Below are 19317 nucleotides of genomic sequence, written 5' to 3'. Positions count from 1 at the left end.
ATCTTTTTAACAAAGTTTTGATTGGCTGGACCAACTGTGTAGATTGCCACGTCTTACCATTCAAATTAACATGTGAGCATTGTGCAGATTATTTTGCAGTTATCCAAAGATGCTTTAAAAAAGAAATAAACAAAACAATGAAGCGAGTTATATTAAACGTAACTTGCAAAAACATCCCTTTATATAAACTACATATTACAGTGTACACCTTGGGTCAAAAACGCAACTCTTTGAATTGTTTGGAAATAAATAAATGTTCTTTCAGGCGTTAGCCCTACAGAGCAGTTTTGTCCCCCTTTTCTCCTTACAGAGGAGAACATGAGTGATTCGGCTGTATCTGGGCTCCCTGCACACTTTCTGTCATTTTCAGGCCAGCGCTCCCTCGAGACTCCTGCAGCCGTAGGCGTGACATATATAACGCATGGACTCCGTCACGCGCCTTTATTTTAGAGTGGCCCGCGTGGCTGCGGGAACTTTAGCTTTATGTAAATCATATTAATAAATTTGCGCCAAAGTTGCTCAAAGGATTTTTCACTTACGGTACTGGAGGGCGACAGAGCGAACCGTAATCCCTTTTGTGCGGTTCCAACTCACTGCGTGTACAGCCGTATTAAACGATTCTAGTCGCGTGCGTGTGTGAGTGTGTGCGCATGTGTGGACAGTATGCTAATTCTGTGAACGCAATATTTAGCTGCCTAATGTGATCTTGACATCCATTAGGATTTTATCCAATCACACAACAGCATACAGTGCCACTGTAATAATTACAGATGTGTCAAAACAACAGAGATGAGAAAATATGAATAATTTATTCATTTACCTTTCTAAGACTAATTTACCTCCTGAGGACAATTTCTCTTCAGTTTTATATTAAACGATTATTCCAGCATTGCTTGCTGAGTTAAAAGCTTTGAAAATGTTTTGATCGGTAATGAACGATTGAGGTTAAAAGTGATGAATGGATTTAAACTTCTCATGCGAATGCTATGCATCTCTTAGTGGATGCTCTAAAGCAAGGGGTGAATATGTGGAGAGATGTTTAAGGTTGGTTAGATGTTTAGTGATTGAGACATTTCGTCAATGCTTTAGCAACTGTCAAATTGGTCATAAAAGCTTAAACAATTTAAAAATACACACTTGTGTATGATGTTGTTCAGTACGATGTTCTCTGGTTGATTTTATTTCACTGTGCACCTGTCCTACCATTAAAAGTCTTCAAAAGTAAGTGACATTGAATCTAATACTCGACCAGTCCCTAAAGGCCTTTTTCTTTTTATATGATATTTTAGACCATTAGTCCAAGTAGGACAGTGATCCAATCCACCGTGGACTACACACTGGACAGAGGACACCAAAACCTCCCACTACAAAGAGCAAATTCACATTTTGCCCTAGAAAATGTGCTTTATAAGACCTCATTGGCATAACGAATGTAAGTCAGATAGACATGAATTAATGGTTTTCTGTAACGTTAAGATACCATTTAATTTAAGCTTGATCCAGAATCAACAACATGCACAAAATGTACACAACCTCACAAACATGCACACCCTGAGATCTCAGCCTTGCCATGAGGAACAAAAAGTTTTTGATCTTTTAATCTAGGTGTTTTGGTTTTAATAGGCTCCAAGCGTGCTTCATTTGGCCAGCCTGGAACAGACACCTGGGTCCCACACATAAGCTTTTTTTGAGCCAGAAGAAATATCTCCAGATGAAATGTTTAGTGTGTGTATGTGTGTACAGAAGCAGCATTGATTAATGTGAGCTAACACTGATGTGATCAATACAGCTGATGAGGATAATTATACAGGAGAACTGAGACGTGTCATCATTGGATATGGTGAACGGAGGAAGAAGACAGAGAAGAAGAAAGATTTGGTGTTATCTTTAGCTCATTATTACATCTCATTGTGTACGTGTATGTGTGTGCGTGTGTGACTTAGACGTTCCAGCTACTAATTGACCACACAGGTTAAAATCCTGATGAAGGTCAAGGCAGAAAGGGCTTTTTAATGTTATACTTTAATCTCACAATACAGACTGTTAACACTGACAGAAACCAACACTTATTGCTTGTAAAGACCCAGGGGTGAAATACTGACAAGAAACCTAACAAAGCAGAACTGTAACATTAACCTGCTATTGTACAGAGACCTCACACACTTCTGAAGGTTAGGGGATATTGCTCATGACTAAGGGCATTTTACTTTTCCCTTTTTTTATGTGAACTGGCATTTAAAAAAAACGAAATTATCTTTTGATTATAATTTTTATTTAAAAATTTTGCTGAGAAGTTTTTAATGTGTTTCAAAAAAATACAATTTAAGTTCATATTTAATCCTTTAAAGGATAAGTCCATTTTCTTAAAGAAAAATCCAGATTACTTACTCACTGCCATGTCATTCAAAATGTTGATGTCTTTCTTTGTTCAGTTGAGAAGATATTATGGTTTTTTGAGGATAACAGTCCATTATTTTTCTCATTTTAATGGACTTTAATGGACCCCAACAACCAACACCTAAAAGTATTTATCAACTGAGTTTTAAAGGACTCTAAACAATCTGAAAGGGTCTTATCTAGGGAAACGATTGTCATTTTTGACAAAAAAATAGGCCTTTTTAAACCACAACTTCTCGTCTATCTCTGGTCCTGTGACACGCCAGCGCAACCTGACGTAATTGCGTAGTGACGTAGAAAGGTCACGTGTTACATATATGAAACGCACATTTGCGGATCATTTTAAACAATAAACTGACACACAGACATTATTAAGTATCATTCGACATACAACAACGTCGGAACGGTCCTCTTTCAACACACTTGTAAACACTGGGGCGGAGTTCGCATACATCATCCGTGACCTCTTGCGTGGGTCACGCTGGCGCATCGCAGGACAGGAGATAGATGAGAAGTTGTGATTTAAAAGTGCATATTTTTTATTTTCTTGTCAAAAATGACAATTGTTTCACTAGATGAGACCCTTATGCCTCGTTTCGGATCGTTTAGAGTCCTTTGAAACTCTGTTGAAAAAAACTGTTAAGTGTTGAGTTAAGTGTTGGGGTCCATTAAAGTCCATTCAAATGAGAAAAATCCTAGAATGTTATCCTCAAAAACATAATTTCTTCTCGACTGAACAAAGAAAGACATCAACATTTGTGGATGACATGGTGGTGAGTAAAGTATCTGGATTTTTTTAAAGAAAATGGACTATTCCTTTAATATGTCTTTTTATGATTTAAACCAGTGGTCTCCAACATGGTGCCCGTTTGCCCGCACATAGTCTGTGAGGTGCCTGCCAAAGCATATTCTATTAAAAGCCTCCATTTTAATATTTATTTATTACATATGTTTTATATACATATGTTTAATATTTATTTATTACATATGTTTTATATTTGACTTCTTTTATGTATGTTAACATTTAAAACAATGATAAAACCTATCAATTAAGTAAAATAAAATAAATCAACAAGTTTTGAGAAGACTATCAAAAAGTAGCCCTCCAGAGCCCTTGCTCACAAAAAGTATGTCTTTTTCTATTTGGTATTTAAAAGAAACATGTAAGATATTAAACAAACTTCATTCGTATTTTTTTCTTTTTAAGGCATCCGCTATTCTGTACACCTTACACCTAACATTTTAAAATGCTATTTAAAAAAGGCAAGGCGTGAAGCAACATGCAGTCATGATCCCAAAAACCATTGCGGCCCTGGCACCAGTACACATACATATGCTCTGTTTAACACTGCTATCACAGTTAAAGTGAAATCTGTTGGATCAAATTCTCTGATAGAAAATGTGCAGCTGTCTTCGTCAAGCGACAGCAAGTTAAAAATGAAAGTGATAAGAAGACAGAGAAGAAAAAAGAGGTTGTGAGAGCGAGAGAGAGTCCCCTGCAGCGTGCCCTTCCTGTGCTCTTGAAAGCTCGTGCTCTTAATAGGAGTAAATGTTGCCTTGCTGTCTGACGTCCACCCAAAACTCACACACTCGCACCTCCGAGACCCCTGCTGTCCTGTCAGATAGCACTGCGATGTGTGGATTTGTGCATTTATGTGTGTGGTTGTGTGTGTAAGTGAGCAAATTGCTGTAAGTGCAATGCAGAAGGCCATAGGGGGTCAGGCGTGGACACTGGACGCTATAACTGTGCGATTGCCTGCTGGGCAGAACGCATTTCAGTGACTTAAAGTTTGAATGTTTGGTTAAGTTGCATGATTAAGGGTGACATAGTGAGTTATTGTCTATTTGTGATGTGTTTGGTGGTGTGGTAAACAGCAAAGATCTGCTACAGTGGTATCCAGTATTAAATGAAATATATAAAGATATGCAATAGAGTGCTATAATATACTATGTATCGAGAACCTTAAAAGTAAGCAAGTGTGTTTCGACTAAATTAATAAGAATGAGCAGAAGGCACAAAATGCCACCAGAGAACAAGAGCAAATGTCAAAGAGCTTTAAACACACAAACGCACCCTCACAAATTGCACATATCCTGAAATATTTTCACACATTTAGATTAACTGTTTACTCTTTTGAGTTTGAAGGAAACCGGTTCCATGTAACAGGTGCGTAAAATAAAGTGTAAGATGACATGGGGCGCAATAACACTCATCACAGGTGTAGATTAAAGTTTTTTTTTAAACTACCTGTGGTATTAATAGCTTTAGTCCAACCTCAAACCTACTGCAATTTATTCACATTACATTGGTAACTTGCAGTATAAAACTGTATCAGGCGTGGATCATGTGACCCTCTTTCTGTTGTTTCTTAGGGGCTGTTTACACCTGGTATTAAAATGCATGTTGGTCGAAGCTAAATACAAGTGTAAACGGGGTCTAAAACATTTTGAGCTCGTTCACTTTCAACTACATTCAGAGGTTGTCGGAAACGCATTAGATTTCACAAGTTCACACTTACAAAATTGGATGGATAAAATTTGTAAACGCATTGCCGTGCTGTCCGGGTAGACGGCTCTGAGCTCGGAAATGGGCCCGAATGCAGAGTTTAGGGAGTAACCTGGTAAAGGAGATGGGGTGGTGGAGAGATTCTGAAGACTGCAGAGAATCCATAGGTGAGTTTGAATGTGATTATATATGGGCTTTCCTTCATGCTGATTGGGTAGATATGTTTATTATTACTGATTGAAGACAGCTGGAGGCACTTGAGTAGTTTATTTGATGTGTTCCTCCCCGAACTACTTTAATAAAACATCATTGGATTGCTTTTGTGCTGTAGATGCTCATGTGGTTGAAGCAGTGTTTGAGCAGCCACAAAAGACTACTGAGCTAATGTACCAAAAACAATGTTTTCCCATCTGTCCTGACAAGTAATGGAAAGTCAGATTTAATTCCGCGAACCGGCTCTTTTCGGACAGTTCGGCTCATTGAACTGGTTCAAAAAGCAGATTCACTGGTTCCTGACATAATCAAGAAATTACATCACTACGCATTTATTTTGTAACTATTTGTAATCATGAAACATTCATATAAAGTCGTTTGTGTCAGCACATTAAAAGATTCAAATAAAAAGTTGTTTTTGTGAAGGCATAGCTGATTTATTGCCTTTCTTTCACAAGTAAATGTTTGTGGTCACAGTTTCAATCACGGATCGCAAATGCCAGATACCAGTTTTGACTAGCCTACAACTTGAATTAGATTCCTAAAAGACACTGATGCACAATTGCGGTTGTGTAAGTATAAAGAATAATTGTCTTTTCTCATTGGTCTTCCTTTAACAACTACAATATGATTTGCATGCACAATAAATCCTACTAAAGCTTTTTAATAAAACAAGCATGTCAAGAAACGAATAAAACAAAAAACTTCGCGCATCAGGCTCATTCAAATCCTCAGTGATTCACACGCAGTGTCAGCAACTCATCCGTCAGAACCGTTGGCAATTATTGACAAACCGCGTTCAGTTCTTTTTCAGTCCGACGTGCTATTTCAGCTGTGCGTCCTGCGTCATCAACTCGTATACCTATGCCCAAAACTAAAGTTCGATTCAGCTTGATTTGTAAACTGGCTCGACCGGTTACTTCCTGAGAACCGGCTCAAAAGAACGATTTGTTCAAGAAACTAACATCACTAGTCCTGACTTCTACCCACACTGTTTGCTGCTCTCTGCATCTTCATTTTTGTTTAATTTTGCGAGCTTGTAAAAGTAGCGTGAGCTATTCATTCAATCATCAATTGCTCTGACATAATATTCAGACTGATCTCACGGAAAAATTGTGTTATAGTCACAAAAAATTTGATTCATTTATTTGTGTCCATGGCAGAAATTCAGCTTTTTTTGTGCGTTGAGCACGAATGTATTTTTCTTGTCACTCACACGAATTTCCGTGGCACTACTTTCTTTTTCGTGTCATTTTATGTATTGTTTTCTCATGTTTTTTCCTATTTTCTTATAATTGTCGCTTGGGGTTGGGGTTAGAATCACTTTCTGTTACATTTTTAGACATCCTAATCCAAACCCCAATTCTTACCCCAACTCCAGACGAGAATAGTTTTAAAAGCGGAAGAAAAACATGTAGAAACCATTACTTAAAAGTACAAATCTAACCCCAAATGACAATGATTTAAAAATAGGAAAAAAATGAAAAAACATTACATAAAATGAAAAGAAAGTCGCGCCACGGATACGAAAAACTATTTATAGAAATTCATGCAAGTGACACGACAAGCACATTTGTGGTCAAGGCATGCCATGGACACGAATAAATTACGATCCAGCTCAGTTGGAGCATAATGATCCATTTAGAGGCTGACATGATGATCCTCTATCTAAAAGGCCAGAGTAACCAGAAAAAAACATTAGTTATACAGCCAGCATCTTTTGACAGGCCAAGAAGGTGGAGTAGAGAAGAAAATGGCAAGGTTATCAAAAAAATTCGGAAGGAGAGACAACACGGACTGCAAGAGAAAGCTAGCGAAAGAATGCAAGCCAAACACAAGCGCATTAACCGTGGCAAGTTTCCCAGTAACCTGCTCCATAGAGGCCAATCAAATATTCTATTACATTACACTCCAATATCTGGCCCATGCTCCATCCTTTGCCAATTTGACGGGGGTCAGGGGACAGAGTGGGTTGTGTATACGATGCCTAGCAGAGGAAGTGTTTACCCTCTTACCATCTGTCCACATAGTTGGACATATTGGAAATCAAAGTGGGGGGACATAAGGGGACCGGGCCCCAGGGTGCTAAGGGCTTTGGTTCGGGCCAGCACTGTTAACCAGCTTACAGGTCTGGAAGGACACATGGAGCAAGTGTATGCAAACTGAATGTCTAACAGGTAAGAAGATGACAGGACAACCCACCTGTGTCTAATGTAGAGACACGGTGTGACTGGATGATTAGGAGTGAATGCAGGGGATTGGATGTGTGGATGTACATATGCAAACATGGCACCAAGGACCAAAGAGTGAAGTCCAGTGGAGAAGTAACATATGGACACAATCCCTCTCATATGGGTAAATGTAAAATCACATATATTAGAACTGACAGGTAGTCCTGGATGAATATACTGCCTAACCAACTGGATCTAAAACAACTTCTTGTCCAGCTTATTGTATCACCTTTTTTTACATTAAACCACATACAGTATACCAAACAGATGGCTCGGTGAAGCACATTTCTATTCACCTTCATTATTAATTAGGCAAGCGATATATAGTATGTATGTATGCACTACCCACACTACCAACCGGTTGCAACGAGACTTGAACCAGCAACTCTTGGGTTTCAAACCCGACTCTCTAACCACTAGACTACAACTGTCCCTAAACTGTCCCTTTTGATTAAACATAAGTGATAGGTTCGGCTGTAGGATTATATGTCCCTATGGCTCATGTGTAATACTAGCAATGCTTTCTCTCACAGATGACTGTGAAAGTTTATAAGCCTTGAAAAATTCCGAAACAACCATCACCCCCCTAAAATGGGAATGCCATATGAAACTATTTTCTCTGCTTCCTTCCATCACCTGCTCCCATCTCCCAGCAGGCACAGGTGTCTAAATAAATATCCATCAGACCTGGATGACGTCAGGGCTTCAGATTGGTTTAGGAACAGGCTACTAACTGTTTAGCGGTGGTCTGAGTTTACCAGGCAAGCTGCCAAGGGTATGGAGAGGGAAAAACACATTCAACGAAAGAATCTGTATAAGAAAGAAAAGAGAAACAATGAAGAAACTAATTTTAACAACCTGGATGGCAGAGCACAAGCAGGGGAATTCTATGACTCCTTAGCTTCTTAATTAACGTCCATTTCCTTTTTTTCATCTAACAGTTGGGACTGCAAATTAGGCTGCACCCCTACTCGATGTAGAAGTCTCATACTGTTATATTGACTGGCATATGCTCCAGTCGCTGTGGGGAGATTGCGTGTGGAGGGGTCCATTAAAAGACCCAAGCTGCAGGATGGACTGCCGAGCGCAGAGTGAAGCTGGGATACTAGGATGAGATAATTGGAAAGTAAAGTCACTGATCGAGCCATCCCATGAAGACCCTTCAGGCATCAGCCAATGAGCAGCCTCCAAACAGGATACTGTGTGAGACCTTTAAAGACCTTCGTCGGGCTATTCATCCACATGCCCATCAGAAAATACTGTACTGACGCTATTAAATTACAATGAGCCCTTAAAATGAAGGTGTGTCATTCACTATAAGCTTTTTTTGCAGTGCAAGAAGTCTAACTATCTGTTCCAGCAAGTTCTGTGGTGACTTCTTTTTTTGAGGGTGTTCGATACGAAGTTCATCACAACATGTATGTAGTCCGTCATGTGTGTGGTTCGTAATTTCAAAATATGTGAATATGTGATCCTATGTGCATCACGTGTCTTGTCAAAATTAATGCCTGCTGCAGAAGCGTCTAAAGGGTTTATGATAAAAGAGACGCTCTGGTTTGCCAGATACTCGCATAATCTCATGCGTAATCAGAGTTTACTGTTAAGGGAGTGTCTTGTGTGTATTTTGTGAACGTCGGGCACGTTGTTTGACAAAACGCGTGATGCACATGGTTCGCATGACGCAACTAACACATAGGCTATTTTAAAAACACAAGCAACAAACATGACACTCCGAACACATATTTTGAATTTGCGCCCCTCGGATGATATAATATGATTATATTTGCTGTGATTATGAGCTTAATCCTATTATTTAATCGAAAGTATTGTGTTTACATGAGGTAAAGTATAATCGCAATATTCGCAAAATCCCACTATAATCGCATTATAATGTAAACATGGTCATTGAGAGCTATTCAGATTCAAGGTGCAGATAGAGCTGCACAGGACTGCCACACACTAACATGAAATCTGCGCATCATGTCACTACAGTGACCGGCATATTTATGCATGTGTGAGGGACAGAGACACAACCCCCCCATCCCTCCCAACAGTTTGACAGGAAGATAAATGAGTCTGTTTTGCTCACAGACAGGAACTACTCCACACCATGTGAACAGCAATAAAAAAACATTTCATTGCTGTGGCAAGATGTTTTACTTTAAATACATTTACATGTTACAGACAATGCTTGCTCTCTTAAGGATTGTTTTTCCCATGCAACGATGTACCTCTCTGCTTAACTACCATTGGATGCATCTAACTTTAGCTATATACAGTACAGTTCTGTTTTTATTACATTTACAGCGCAGTGCTGCTTGATTATAAGGTCATGACCGAAGGGCACATTTAAGTCATATAAAACATTCATATGAGTGGAATTTCTGTGAAGTTTAAGTGCAATGACTTTTTAACACCGTTCCATATTTTACCATATGCAAATCATGGGCGAGGCTATAAAGGGGAATGAAATTCAGCAGAGTGGAGATGATTTATGCCGTAATACAATGTGAAGTACAGTAGATCTGTCTATAGGGACAAAGAGATATTTGCTCTCTGCATCAGGGATTTACATCCACTGCGAGGTCTCTCAGCATCCCCTATGTCCTCCTTATCACTTCACTCTGCCGAGACTTAACCTCTTCCAATCCATTCCTGGTCAATCCCACTGAACTTTTAAAACCCATCATATAGAAAAATTATTAATAACTGACAAACTACATGAATTATAACTGGCCAGGTTTTGTCTATAAAGCATTTTATTTTGTATAAAAGCTACATCAGATCCTAAACTCTGCTGTTATTAGTACTGAATATCAGCATGTTCACTCACCTAAAGGATTATTAGGAACACCTGTTCAATTTCTCATTAATGCAATTATCTAATCAACCAATCACATGGCAGTTGCTTCAATGCATTTAGGGGTGTGGTGGTCCTGGTCAAGACAATCTCCAAACTGAATGTCAGAATGGGAAAGAAAGGTGATTTAAGCAATTTTGAGGAGAATGTGCCGACTGATTCAAGTTTATAGAAGAGCAACTTTGACTGAAATAACAATTTGTTACAATCGAGGTATGCAGCAAAGCATTTGTGAAGCTACAACATGCACAACCTTTAGGCGGATGGGCTACAACTGCAGAAGACCCAACCGGGTACCGCACGAGCTCACCAAAATTGGACAGTTGAAGACTGGAAAAATGTTGCCTGGTCTGATGAGTCTCGATTTCTGTTGAGACATTCAGATGGTAGAGTCAGAATTTGGCGTAGACAGAATGAGAACATGGATCCATCATGCCTTGTTACCACTGTGCAGGCTGGTGATGTAATGGTGTGGTGGATGTTTTCTTGGCACACTTTAGGCCCCTTAGTGCCAATTGGGCATCGTTTAAATGCCACAGCCTACCTGAGCATTGTTTCTGACCATGTCCATCCCTTATGACCACCATGTACCCATCCTCTGTTGGCTACTTCCAGCAGGATAATGCACCATCATGTCACAAAGCTCAAATCATTTTAAATTGGTTTCTTGGACATGACTATGAGTTCACTGTACTAAAATGGCCCCCACAGTCAACAGATCTCAACCCTGGATGTTCATCCCACAAATCTCCATCAACTGCAAGATGCTATCCTATCAATTTGGGCCAACATTTCTAAAGAATGCTTTCAGCACCTTGTTGAATCATTGCTACGTAGAATTAAGGCTGTTCTGAAGGCGAAAGGGGGTCAAACACAGTATTATTATGGTGTTCCTAATAATCCTTTAGGTGAGTGTAATTTAATATCAATGGGTTAGTGCTAGTGTAAACTCTTATTTAGCCAGAGAAGTTATTATAATCTTGCTGTATCTCTTTCTTTCCCTGATAAAATCAGAATTGAGGTTGTAGAGAGCTTAAAATACTGACCAGACCGACAGGCTCCTCGATAACCTCAAAGCTGCATCAACCTACCATGTCGACTCTAATTTACCGCAACATCAACCAACAGTTATTTAAAAACCAAACCATAGAACTTGACCGGCAAGACACTGTATGAAATACAACACTAAGCACAGTCACTTGAATGCGCGCACACACACAAACTTGTAATCGGTGAAATGAAGTGTGAGACAAAAGATCAATAGCTATGTTTGTGAATCCTCATCCCTTGAGGTGAGCACCTCTGGAACACCAAGGTCCTGCATTGCTCTTCTGTTCCTCTCTGTGATACATTTAATCCACAATGAAGGTTAAATGCACAGCCAATGCAGAGGAGAACAAGCATGTACTCTAAGCTGTAGGTCTTGACATGGAGTAGATAAAATGGTGTGGATGCTGCCAGTGATGTTGAAAGCGTTCCATGAATGCTAAATGACAGAGGTTGGGGACAAAAATATGAAAAGCTTTACCCTACTCCTGACAGGTCAGAAAAAATTCAAGCCTTATGCTGTAATGTCAGTACGTTCTTTGTGCTATAACAAGCAAAGGCTCTTAGAATTGAAAAATTAACATGTTACTCTGGGATACATGTATTGTATTGAACTTTGTCAAGAACATTTATATTCCTACTGCATATTTTCTTCGGGTAGTCCTACTTAAAGGGATAGTTCACCCAAAATGAAAATTCTGTCATCATTTAGGCTACTCCCCCTCATGTTTTTACAAACCTGTATACATTTCTTTGTTCTGATCAACACCAAGATATTTTGAGGAATGTTTGTAACCAAGTCGTTCGGAGCATCTTTGGGATGTGGTGGAACTGGAGCTTCGTGGCCTGGATGTGCATCCCACAAGTCGTTCGGGGCTCACAAACTGTTTGTTACAAACATTCCTCAAGATATCTTCAATTGTGTATATCAGAACAAAGAAATGTATACAGGTTTGTAACAAAACAAGAGTGAATAAATGATGACAGAATTTTAATTTTTGGGTGAACTACCCCTGTAAAATGATGGACACAAATGTACTGTGATCATTTAAATGTCATCCCTAAATACCAAAAACACACCCACGGCAATATTGTATTTTCACCCAGGAACGTTAAAAAACAGATATGAAATTTTGAGCGTGGCATGGTTGTTTGTGCCAGACGGGCCGTTCTGAGTATTTCACAATCTGCTCAGTTACTGGGATTTTCACGCACAACCATTTCTAGGGTTTACAAAGAATGGTGTGAAAAGGGAAAATCTAGAGGTCAGAGGAGAATGGGCCAACTGATTCAAGCTTATAAAAGAGAAACTCTGACTGAAATAACCACTCGTTACATCCGAGGTATGCAGCAAAGCATTTGTGAAGCCACAACACGCACAACCTTGAGGTGGATGGGCTACAACAGCAGAAGACCCCACCAGGTTCCACTCATCTCCAGTACAAAAAGGAAAAATAGGCTAGAATTTGCACGAGCTCACCAAAATTGGACAGTTGGACTGGAAAAATGACTGGAAAAATGTTGCCTGGTCTGATGAGTCTCGATTTCTGTTGAGACATTCAGATGGTAGAGTCAGAATTTGGCTTAAACAGAATGAGAAACATGGATCCATCATGCCTTGTTACCACTGTGCAGGCTGGTGGTGGTGGTGTAATGGTGTGGGGGATGTTTTCTTGGCACACTTAAGGCCCCTTAGTGCCAATTGGGCATTGTTTAAATGCCACGGCCTACCTGAGCATTGTTTCTGGCCATCTCCATCCATTTATGACCACCATGTACGCATCCTCTGATGGCTACTTCCAGCAGGATAATGCACCATGTCACAAAGCTCGAATCGTTTCAAATTGGTTTCTTGAACATGACTATTTACTCTACTAAAATGGTCCCCACAGTCACCAGATCTCAACCCAATAGAGCATCTTTTGGATGTGGTGGAACGGGAGGGAGCTTTGTGCCCTGGATGTGCATCCCACAAATCTCCATCAACTGCCAGATGCTATCCTATCAATATGGGCCAACATTCCTAAAGAATGCTTTTAGCACCTTGTTGAATCAATGCCACGTAGAATTAAGGCAGTTCTGAAGGCGAAAGGGAGTCGAACACAGTATTGTTGTTCCTAATAACACTATAGGTGAGTGTAGAACACTGTAACACCTTTTCACATTATTGAAAGAATTTGTAACAAGAATGATACAGCCAAAAGGTGAAAAAAGATGAAACTCCAGGGCTCAATGTGTAGTTGTTTATTATGGTAGATTATAGTGACGGTTATAGTCTGGTCTCTCTCTTGCATTTGGCTACAAGTTCTCATCAACATCACTTCTAATGTCATCTCTGGCAATGTATCTTGGAAAGACCTTCTATGAACCTCTCTTCTTTTATCCATATTTGCCAACAAATTCAGTTCCAAGCTATCCCCTTTTACCAAATCAATGTAATGAGACTGAGGCAAAACACCTGAATGGAATTTCAGCTAAAATTGCAATGAGCTTGTAATGAATACTTTTTTAACATTTTCAGCTATAAAATTGACAATATTTTACAGTTTTCTGAACTCCTAAAACACTAAACCCAAATGTTTTGAAAATTGCAAGGTCTTTTGCACTCTCGGTAAAGAAAGAATAAGTCAACAGAATAAGCAGCGTGAATAAGTTCTTATAAAAACCTGTACTTCTCTTCCCTTAAAGCTTAACCATGCCAAATTCCCCTTCCTTCCTCTCTCTCTATTTGCTTTGTTAAATCTTTAGATGGCTTGTCATCTCATCCATTGTTGACTGAATGTTAATTATCTTAGAGTCATTTGAATAATTTATGCTTTTCAATTACTGCAATATCCACCATGATTTACCACTGACAGGATACCTCCTGTCAAACCAGCCCCAATCATCCAGACGCATTAATCTAGAATGCTTCACTAATATCGCGTTTGACAATAAGCAGAAACTGGCTTAAAACGCCGCAACGTGAAGTAAAACAAATTGGCGTAACAAGAGTTTGCCTTTTACAGAAAATAAATGGACAAGTTTGTGTTTGGCTCACCAGATGCATGTTCTACACTTGAACGCTCACAATTTTACCTCCTGTAATTAAATTGACCAAGTCTAGTTGAAGCAAGGCAACAGGAACATATGCAAAATGTGGCCCACTGCGGGTCGATCCAGCCGGCTGCTAATATGTTGGTCGATTAGCGCGCACTACAGGTGAGTGTGCTGACTGAGGAGGTAGCATGCAGCGCTTGGCTTCATTCTTCACTGGATTTGCCCACTTATTACACTATGCAAGTCATGGATGTCCATTCACCAGTCTCATCCATCTGCTCTGGCATTAGCAGGTAAATTAGTCGCTTAATGTTGCATATTTGTTAAGTAATTGGAGAGTAATTAATACCCTGAAATGCTGCAGTCTCACAGTTTGTAAAGTTTTAGCTGCCTAGGCTGAGAGAGACAATGGTGTGTAAACACAATCTCATTAGTATTCATAGATATCATTGTTGTTCTAGCACATGTACATTTCCATAGATTAAACACTGAAACGAATAATGTCAATATTTTTAGAGCATCTTTCTGTGTGAACAACTTTAGAGATGAAAAAAATTTATGAATACTTTGAGGTTGTTAAAAAATTAGCTTGTTTAATTAGATTAACCCTTAAATGGATGAATGTTTCACCAGTCATTATTAAATACTCATGTGTACTTCTATCTATAGATCTCTAAACTGCTCTATTTTTAACATATTAAATTATGTTATATTCATTTTTACATATATAACGTTAAAATTATCCAATGGTAATTCAGTCTCTAAATGGTTTCCATTAAATAATTTCTGTCACCATAACAAAAGAAAAATCATTATTTATCTATTTATTGGGCGCATGGGGCAACAGACAATTATGATTTTGTCTGAGCTATTATTGAAATAGAAATATACAAATTCATATTTTATTTGCCTATTTTTATATTTTAATGGTAGACTAAGTAACTGAAGACATAAAGAGCTTTAATTAAATTTTAAATAATGAAACCGCACTCTCTCTTATCTCAAAGAATTGCAGTACCCTTGCTTGCCGGTAGGTACCCCCAAAAGACAAACGCAAAACTCTGCTTATGTTAAAATATGTGTAAAACATTAGCATTGTGTTGTTTATAAATATAAATGAATATAAACATGTTTTATTTGCAGTTTTTAAGATCTGAAAACAGGTCTTTGTTAGTTTGAACAGTTTTAGTTTTCTGCAAAAATAATAAAATATTTGGAATTTGGCAGAAATCTTGTCGGTAGTTGACAGAATGAAAAAAATATATTATTACCCATAAAAAGTAAACTTAGAAAAACTGAAAATTATCTTGAAGTTGTCTATTAATTTTACTTACCCGGTTATTATCAACCCTATAAACTTTTACAATAAATTAATTAGAAAAACACATTATTTAAAATTTTAGATTTTTCTTTTGTTCGTTATAAATAAACTAAGACTAAGAAGGCAAAACTTAAAAAAAAATCCACTAAAGACCTTTTATTTTATTTTAGGTGTTTATTTTAAGAGATACATTCAAAATTTTGCTGACTTTAGGAAATAAGTTCGCCACGTTTGGCACGGGCTAAAGAAGGGAGTAATCAAAAGCATTTTTGAACAAGTAGAGGGATCAGTCAGGTACATAGCGTGCAGCTTCCTGGCAGTCATGGTTTGGGATGCAGAGCGAGCTGTAAAGCTGCTCCTCTGGAAAGAGCTGCCAGTAAGGAGGGAATTGCTGAATTAGCGCCATATTAAACCTTGACACTAATGACTGTGTTCAGAGGTTTGTTTTTATAAATATTTGATGTGTCGTCATCTGTAAAACAGTGGGGAGGATGTGGGCATAAGGATGTGGGAAAATGAGCAAAAGGGAATTTGGCGAGAGAGAATTTTTTTTTAAAACACAATGCAACAGCTGTGTGATGAGTCTTGCTGGTGCCATTATTGTCTTGTCAGAGAGGATTCTGTTAGTTCAGTCTGTATTTTGACATATTTCGATGTACTAGTGAATGTACCTAGTAGTTAATGCATACGGTTATTTAATGCTTGGTTTAAAGGACAAATATACTGAGTACCAAAATGGCACATCAGTAATGTTTGTTCTTAGTTATCATATGGTATGCAGTGATTTATGGACAAAAAATACGCATTTATGGACAAAAAATGTCATTTGATGAATTTTATTAGACTGATTTCATGGGTTATTCACACAACTGAAACAGACCGGATTCGACTCGCGATCGTTATAAGGTAAGAAGTCCCTTTATATTTTGCATCTAGTCATCTGGACTTCTGTAACAAAATACATTTCTGATGCTAGAGCATGTATCTCAAAACAGAGACAATCACCATACAATGATGCTTAACCCGTAGACCTTTTAAACGATGTATAGTAATGTTGATATTAATATTAGTAATCTTTGTAGACAGTATGCTATATAGATATTGTTTGCAGGCTTAGAAAAAAAACGACGCCATCACGCCCACGAATTATTGCGCGTCGAGAGGTTAAAACAGATAATGTTTCATTTGATTCAATTTCAGATGATGGAATATGCAGAAAGAATAGAATAAGCACCTTAAGTTTTTCCCTTAAGTATGACACTTAAGTTGTAAATTCCCCTTACCTACAGTAAGAGAATAATTTAAGGGTGTTGCATACAGTATAATCCCTTAAATGGTTCTCTTAGGTAAGGGTAATCGTTAAATGTTTCACGACAGCGACCCAGGTTTATAAAATACTATTGTTGCCATGGAGATGCAACAGAAAAAGCTTAAGGTTTTTTTTGCAACACCCTTAAGTTGAAATGAAACATAAGGGTGAATTTAAGGGAAAATTACACTTAAGGTGCTTTATGCAACTGGGCCCTGTTGCATACTGTAGCATATTCAGGTCGTGCATCATGTTTTTGAAAAGTAATTAGTAAAGTAACTAGTAAAGTAACTAATTACTTTTGAAAATAAGTAATCAGTAAAGTAACGGGATTACTTTCTTAGGGAAGTAATCAGTAATCAGTAACTAATTACTATTTCCAAGTAACTTGACCAACACTGATGGTATGAGTATAAATTACATTTGCCGGCAGGTACAGTACCACACACTTATCGTTTATATGCAATTTGTAAGTACAGTAGTGTTTCTTGTTAGTTACAGTATACATACACCATATGTGCCGGTCATTAATTTATGGCCTACAGGTAGCACACACTTATCATGTATATACAATTTGTAACTACAGAAGTGTTTGATATTAGTTATTATATATGTACACTATAAAAATTTACCCTAACTTGCCTGTAAATACTAAATACTTATATTGTACATTTATTTGTAAGTACAGTAATGATTCTCGTTAGTTACAGTATACCTACACTATAAGTATGTATCTGTTATTACCCAGTACTTATCTAGAGTTACAAAATAACTACCAAGTATGTACCACTGGTAAGTACAGTAATGATACCAATTAATTACCATGTAGATACCTAAAAGTAAGTACCACGCATTTGTCTGTAAGTACAACTTATTTACCATATATGTAAAAGGTAAGTACACATACTGTAAAATAAGTGCTACCGAAATTTTTATTTTTTGTGTTTTTGAAAAATCTCACGTACACAAGACAACGTAGTGAAAAAGATCTGCTGGCGATGTTGCTTACTGTAAAGAAACACACACCTGCAAAACACTACACGCCGCATACACATTCTTCTACATCATCAAACAGTTTTGTTTAGATGGACATTGATGTTGGTTTTGTAATCTTTGTTGGAGAAGCATTAATAAACGTAATATCTTGAGCAGCACAAACACAGTCATGTAGGCCAACATTGTTGTTTTGGTTGTACTCATGCAAGCCTATAGATTGAAGCAACACATGCACATGATGTCACCGTAATCACAGATTCGCATTTTCCTAGTTTACACACACATGAAAGGCATTCATTTAAAAACCCACCTTCAAAAGTTTGTGTTTTCAGACCCCAAAATGCCATTATTGTGTAAATGAACAGCCAAATTGCTTAAAAACTTTCTAGGTTTTAAATGAAAATGTTGTTGTGTAAGAGAAATACCTTTTGATATTTAACTGCCTGAATCTAACATGGCTGTTTTTCTTACACAAAAAATACAGATCAAACTATCTATGGTTTTCAGTTAACTTTAAGAAATCTAATCCTGTCTGTATCTGTGATTGTTGTGTATATTTTTCTTATTTATTTTGACCTTTATTGAAGACCAGCTACATTTATTGTCGTGCCTGGTGCATATTCATTATGGATTAAGACTAACAGTTGGTGGATTAAGTACTACTGGCATCCCATCCGGCATATAAATAAGGAGAGCCTGACTGCTCAAATTGGCCACTATAGATGGTTTCAGCAATAACAACATAAACAAACGGCTTTCGCAGAACAAACGTCACTTTTGGTAAACTCCGCAAAGAATCAATAACAACAAAGTCCACCAAAGAGTAGTTTATTTCTGATAACAAGCAAAACAAACAACAAGTAGATTACCTTAGTTCATACAGTATACTGTATCATAGCTAAATCGTATTAAAAAAATAATAATTTTAGCTAATTTTACTGTGTAAAATATGTACTATAATAATAATAATAATAATTACAATGATACAACCCTTCACATAGCAGTAATCCTTGATCGCCATCTCCACTCAACTTTAGGAAACCAAAAAATGTGTTATTTTCGACAAGGTATTTGTTTCAGAGTTCAGTTTAAAGGGATAGTTTACCCAAACATGACAATTACCCATGTTAAATTTCTTTGTTCTGATGAACACGAAGGAAGACATTTTGTAGATTTGTAACAACATAATAGTAAGTTAATGAAGACAGAATTTTCATTTTTTGGTGAACTATCCCTTTAAGTCTTCAATAACTTTAAGGATCAAAGATGTTTGTCCTCTAGTTTTATCTATGCACTGTCAGACACATATGGTCCCTAGCTTTCACTGGGTGTCACGATACGTTTGCAGGAGTGAGGAAGTGGGACGCAAGTGCAGAGCTTGATGACTGAATAAATAAC

Source organism: Paramisgurnus dabryanus, chromosome 14, assembly GCF_030506205.2.
Source record: "Paramisgurnus dabryanus chromosome 14, PD_genome_1.1, whole genome shotgun sequence".
NCBI lineage: Eukaryota > Metazoa > Chordata > Actinopteri > Cypriniformes > Cobitidae > Paramisgurnus > Paramisgurnus dabryanus.
Note: the sequence above shows the minus strand (reverse complement) of the source record.